This window comes from Anarrhichthys ocellatus, unplaced genomic scaffold (assembly GCF_004355925.1).
Source record: "Anarrhichthys ocellatus isolate YVR2014 unplaced genomic scaffold, GSC_Weel_1.0 scaffold139, whole genome shotgun sequence".
Taxonomy (NCBI): Eukaryota; Metazoa; Chordata; class Actinopteri; order Perciformes; family Anarhichadidae; genus Anarrhichthys; species Anarrhichthys ocellatus.
Window position 1 is genome coordinate 89,615 of NW_022280169.1, and position 6,812 is coordinate 96,426.

General features: G+C 40.4%; 1 protein-coding gene across 6 annotated transcripts in view; it reads right to left on the minus strand.

Moving 5' to 3' along the window:
- cemip (cell migration inducing hyaluronidase 1) overlaps positions 1-6,812 on the minus strand; it is a 161,817-nt gene that overhangs the window by 48,871 nt on the left and 106,134 nt on the right. The window lies entirely within an intron of this gene.

A 6,812-nucleotide genomic window follows, 5' to 3' on the forward strand; every position in this document is an offset into this window, starting at 1 on the left:
ATATATATATATATATATATATCCAAGTCTCAGGCAAAAACATTGAAACACTTTGCACGTGTTATTACAGTTTGGCGTACTGAAGCTATGAGCAGTTTGGAGTATGGGCTCCACCCAAATTGCATTACTGCTTTAATCACATTACATCTGGTTTGATTGAGAGGATTCATGACAAGAATCAGCACATTAACACAGAAGCAGGGTGGAAGAAAGTAACTGTAGCCATGGGTGGTGGATGATTAGCTGCATTTAACTTCAACATTAACAGGTTCCATTACAAACTCATGCACGAGGTGTTTAGCAATGACTAAATCTCCTTCTTCACCACATTGTTTGAAATGCCTGTGACCTTTTCAGGAGGTGAATGTTGTGTATTTATTTTACCGTCATGTGATTGAACTCATAGTGGAGGATAGATGTTATGACAAATGTGTATAGCCCAGCAATCTCACAGATGACACTGAGAAGTTTGCTCAAACTCATGTTAAAAAAATAATGTGTGTTTCACCTCCAGATCAAATGCATTCTCGCAGATCACACACCTGGGAGCTAAGGCACGAGCAACTTAAGTGAGCCACTCATGCATTATTAATAAAAGCTTGTTCTGTCTTGACAGTCTTAAATTTTAAGTGTTCTTTTTTTTCCTGAGCTGATTGTGCAGCACTGGCAGCCATTTAACTAGCCATGAAGCCACTTGATGGTTCATGGTTCCTCAATAGGCCTGTCCACATGACGCCAAGCAGCCAGGTGGCATGTTGGACCATCTGTGAGTGCCTTTTAGTGCATGTTAGTGCATGTGAGCGTGCCCCACTGGTTAGCTCACGGCGTTGAAATGCATTGTCATGAAAGCATAGCACCTACCCTGTTCCCGCTCAGGTTAACACTGTTAGCTATTGTTGGCACAGTTAGAGCTGTAAGCACCTTTGGCTGCTAGCAGACAGCTCTTCTGTTACCAGGATGAAAGCCACGAGGAGGCAATAGAAATGCTCTGAATTCCATAATGAGCACCTTTAACAACTTTTTATTGTTATAAATTGTTTTCAAATTGTATTCATTCGTTTCATTTTGTTATTTTTGCTGTAGAGCAATCGTTGATTTATTAATCTATTGACACAACTTTATTTGACATTTTACTGGAACCTTTCTGATTACTTTATTAGATGTGTTGTTTGATTACATCACAACACAGGTGAATGATAGCTGGCTTTCTCGTCTTTCATAATTGTAAATCAAATATGTTTGGATTTTGATCCGTTGTTCGGACAAAACAAAAAACCTTCTTACATTTGCCAATGTGTCCACTTCTAGCCACAATTGTGTTGTTTCCATAGAGGTGCAGGACTGATATATTGCAGTGAAAGTCAAGGCCACACAGAGTAATGTGTGACAGGAGCAACAAACACCCAGAAAAATCACGCTCCGAGGCAAGAATATCTTATTTGTTAAAAGCCTGCTGCCTCTTCTCTCATCTCCTCTCGCCTCCTCCACTTGCATCTCCTCTGGGCGGGACTAAGGCTGCGGTCGAAAAGTCCCAAAATTACCCCCCAACATCTATTCCTAACCACTTTTCCTTGATATCTATGGAAAATGTCATGGGGTCAAGGAAAGATGTGAAGGTGTGAAGAGAAAAGATGTGAAGATTTCTAATTTATCCAATTGAGAGCGGACATGACCACATTGTGAAAGGCAGTGGATAACAGCCTTTGATCATCACAGTGGCTTTCCTGCAATGGACTATATCTGCTCTCAAGTCCCCCAGCTTCAGTCCACAGCTGGGAGCTCATACTGCTGGCAGTATGAGCTCCCATTCACACCCTCAGCACTTCACCTTCAGCCCTCAAGCTGCTGACAGAGAGACTACACATGCAAACACACTACACAAATGTATGCATGCTTAAGTGTAAATGACATCTCTAATTGTGTCTCCAAAACAGTGCAACTCTTCCGTACTTCAGTATAACTGTGGTGTAGAGAAAACAGTCACATTAGGAAATCCGTTGTAAATTCGGATGTATGTGAGAGACGACACGCAGAGCTGATGTGCTGCCAGGTCCTGCAGGTTTTTGGACACTTTATGAGCTCAGAGCGACCCTATAATTTCGGACTCAAGCTGGCACTGCTCTCACACATACTTCCTAAGACATTACCATCTGAGAAAAATGTGCCACCTTCCCTTCTGAACTACACTGCTTGGCACACATACAGAGATGCAGCAACACACACAAGTTGACCGAGGGTGGAGGACACATTCAAAGAGGTTTTTATGACTTCCACAATAACAAAAAAGTACAATTAATCTCACGCAAAGACATGCATTAAGTCCATAAATAGTAGGTAATAACATACCTCTGGGGAAGTACAAAGTGCCGGGTGGAGTTCTGTTAGTTGGATTAGCAGCAGCTCTGTTTGAGGTCTTAACTCCAGCCATATGGAGGTGAAGAAAATCTGCCGACTTCACACACTCACACTTCACGTTTCACATTTATGTCTGAATAAATGTTTTTCCCCCTGTCGCGTCTGCAGGAAGCCAATCCCGTTACAGCTTCAGGAATACCACGCCACTGTTGTACATTTTGATAAGCTCATACTGCATTCCATTTACAGTGGAGAAATCCCTCATCCCAGCTGATGGGCTGCAGTTTGAATGGATGTGTTGTTCTAGTAATCCAGTGCGTTTCTCAAAAGCACTCAATGTTTTAGCTTTGTAAATTACCTTCAAGTGTGCTGCTGCTACTACTGCTGCTGCTGCTGCTGCTACGGGTTTTAGGTGTTCTCTTATTAATAGCTTGACAAATGGTGACTATAACTGCTGTAAATGAGAAAACAGCCAGTTTAAGGTACCAAGAAGAGTTTTTATCCTTAAGTTTAGCTATGGAACAATTTTCTTTAATGGGAGAGTCCACATTATATTTATATTAATTATATGAAGGTAATGTAATGAACATTTCTGCAAAATTCCACTGATCTACAGGTGGCTCTAGCACACCAAGAAATGTAGCATTGCAAAAGAAAAAACAATAAATTGGCTTAGGCTTTGGGTTTCAATGCACTGGTATTGTTCCTCCAGGGGTGACGTCTGCTGCTGCGTTCCTTACCGAACAGCAGTCAGCCTTTTCTAAAGTCTTATTGTGGCACAGCTTTGTGCTGGCTGAGATAGAGTGACTCAACAAGTCATCACTTACAGCCTTTTGTGTGGAAGGCACGAGCAGAACAACAGGAGCAAAGACACTGGGGAAACAGCTTAAAGGACCTGGCAATAACCAGAGTCAGCTGCAGGCATATAAATGATACTCGTGGCTGGAGTGAGAACATTTTAAACACACAATTGCTTAATGGAAGTCTCTCTTTGGAACAAAAATCAAGGAACACTTCACTCATAAAATTCCTATTTGTATATCAATTACTCACCAGTGATACCTTGGATTCCTTAAATACTTTGTTTTTCTCTAATGCCTCTACAGTGGATAAATAATCAAAAAACATACTTGATGAATTGAAGTGAATGGGGTCCGCTTTCAACAACAGCAAAACAATAAGACAACATCCGTTCACAAACTCTCACACAGCTCATGTAGTGTAACCGAAGTCTCATTTATCAGCACATGCATCTTCACTAAAACCTGACTATTTAAAACACTTCCTCCACACTACCGTCTCAAGCACGGACTCGCTGTGCACCTGGCAAGTGTGAGACAATGGCGAAAAAGTTTTAGAGTTTGTAAATCGATTATATAGTCATGCTGTTGTTAAACGCAGCCTTCATTTACTTCAATTCATAAAGGAAATTCTTTTTTGGTCACTGTGAAGACATGAGAGAAAAATGCAAGGTAACACGCTGTGAGTACCTGATATACAGATGTTTATTTTAAGGGGGAAGTATACCTTAAAAAACTAGCCAAGCAGTTAAATTAAACTTTGGGCTTGGCCAGTGGCAATTAACATAAACAGTGCCCTCTTTACCACAATTGTGCTGTGTTCTACTTTATCACAACAAAGCAAATTTACACTAAGGACAGATGGACATGTCCCACATGAAAAAGGTACCGATATCTCCTCCGCATGTTTCCCAAGTTAAAGCTGTCGTGCCGTCAAATAGCCGGAGCTAAAGGGGGCAGAACGGGAGAAGAAGCCTTAGTGCCGGAGCAGCAGCCAGGACAGTGTGTGAAATACAGGGCGTCCTTGACACTTGAGACTCCCTGAAAGCCTCAACAGATACATTTAGGAGGTCTCTAAAAAAATATCACTTGCAATTGTCCCTAAAATGCCTTTAAAAAGGTTCAGCTACTATGTTCTAATACATTAATAATGAGTGCGAGAGAGGATTTCCCGCCATATATGACACAGTTCTCTTGTTTTTGGACCTAGACACCCGTCTGGACAAATTTGATCCAGTGGCTTTCATGAAATCTTACTGCATATAAAGTCTGTGTGAGACTGGAGCACTAGACAGGGGCACTAGGAGCTAGGAGTATGGTGAAAGCTCTGGCAGAAAAGTTTGAGGAGTGGATGCTCCGGATAAAACAGAAACTCTGTTTAGAGGAAGGATTAAAGTGGAGAAAGGAAAGCGATCGAGGGTGAGGAAAAACACGGATCACCTTCGGTGATTGATTCAATGATTGAATTGTCTTTCTCGCTGCTCTTTTTTGCACAGGAAGACAGGAAGGGGGGAGATGTGGCGAACTCACCTGCAGGCATACATCATCAGCACCAATGGACACTGTTATGACTACTCTCACTGCCAGGGGGGGACATAAGTTCCACACTCCAGGTTTTAAAAATGCAACCTTAAATATGTGTTATTATTAGTAGTTAAATTAAAAACAATCAATGACCAGGCAGGGAAACATAACTTAATGTATGAAACTAAAGGTGATTTTCAGCAGAGTTAGAGCTTTGGTAATGCAGAACTGTACAAACATCAACAAAGCATTTCTACTCATTTTCCTTTTGAATACTAGCATTATTATGAGAAGCAAGAAGCTAATTCCATTTTAATCAAATTCTGCTTAGGGCCCCGAAAAAGTTTAGGCAAGCCCTGCAACACACACTTGCATATACACACACACACACACACACACACACACAGATATGTGAGAAGTAAGTCTGCCCACAGTGCTAAAAATATGTATACTATTAGCAACATCCTGAGGCCTGCAGTGACAATGGGTAATATGATTCACTCAGCAGCCAGTCAGCCAGTTTTGATAACAGACCTGCCTCAACACACATGCTAACAGACAGGAGGGGGAGGTGTGTGTGTGTGTGTGTGTAGGTGTGTAGCTTCCCTGAAAAGCCTGTAAAGTCTGGATTTGGTTGAAGGAAAATAACATTTGGTCACATACTGAACATGCTGTCCTCAACCTGATCCAGGTACACTTAACAATGTTAGCGTGAGCATGAAATCATGTGGGAGACACAAATGAATGCACTCTGTCAAACAAGAATGCACCAAACACACACACACACACACACACACACACACACACACACACACACACACGAAACCTCACTGGAGATACTGCCCGTCAGGCCGTAAGCTACACACATACACACACAGTGACAGCACGAAACACGAGGTCCAGCCAAGTTTAACATAGTCTGTATGTTTAAGCAAATTTATTAGAATAATATTTCCTGCAAAGATATTTTATTCATCCATAAAACAATAGAAATGCATGATTCAGTATGACTTAATGTAAACATTAGTGTGTGACACACTAGCCGTGTTTCTATTCACATATTTTGATGTGCATTTTGAAGTATTGAAAAACAAAATGGAAACAGCAAAATTCAATAAAAAGTGCCAAATTGCTTGAGGTGGTTTTTGTCTTTATTGAAAAAGAGATGATGCACTGAATGGATTATGTAAATGCATTTGCCAAATAAATTCTGCAATGTCAGTAAGAGCTTCTAAACATGCAGCTACAGTAAAACCATGTAACACTCCTTATGTCCATCCCCATTTTAGGTTAAGTTTCAGTGCTGTAAAATTGACAGTGGCTACTAATACAAACAAATGGCAACAAGTTTACCACCAATTAGAAAACTACAATTACCGCCTTGCGCTTGTGTGTACTTGCCAACCGGTAAAGTTGCAGTTTATATCCATGTCTGTCAAAAATGTCATCACTTCATCATTTAATCTTTATATTTATATTATTAGACATTTGTGTTACATTATCATAATTAGCATTTGAATTATTGAGTCATGGCCAAAAACATGTTTTGTGAGGTCACAGTAACTTTAGACCAACAAGATGTAATTAATCCAGCCAAAAGAAGAAATTCCTTGAAGGTATTCCTGAGATATTGCTTTCACAAGAATATGATGTATGTACAGACAACCTAAAAACATAACGCCTCCGGCCACGGCCAGCTGAAAGGAACCAAGTACCTTGTAGTGAGAGGGAGGTTTACAAGGCAGGGTAAGATACTGAGGGTTATTGTTTCTGACATAAAACACAAAAGTATTATGAAAACACTTAGGGGTGTTCCCAAACAACGTGATCTGATGGGAAGGCGTATAAATAGAGTTCCACTTTTAAGAACATTTAATGTGTCATTTCTATGCATTTGAAGCATTTTGCTTGTCATTTAACAACTTGTTCTCATTCACAAATACTCAGTTAAGCTGAGGCAACAAACTAATTGGTTAGGTTAAGGTAATAAAACACTTGGTTATGTTTAGGTAACAAACTACTTGGTTAGGTTTGGATGACAAACTAATTGGTTAGGTTGAGGCAACAAACTAATTGGTTAGGTTTGGGCAACAAACTACTTGATTAGGTTTAGGCAACAAACTACTTGATTAG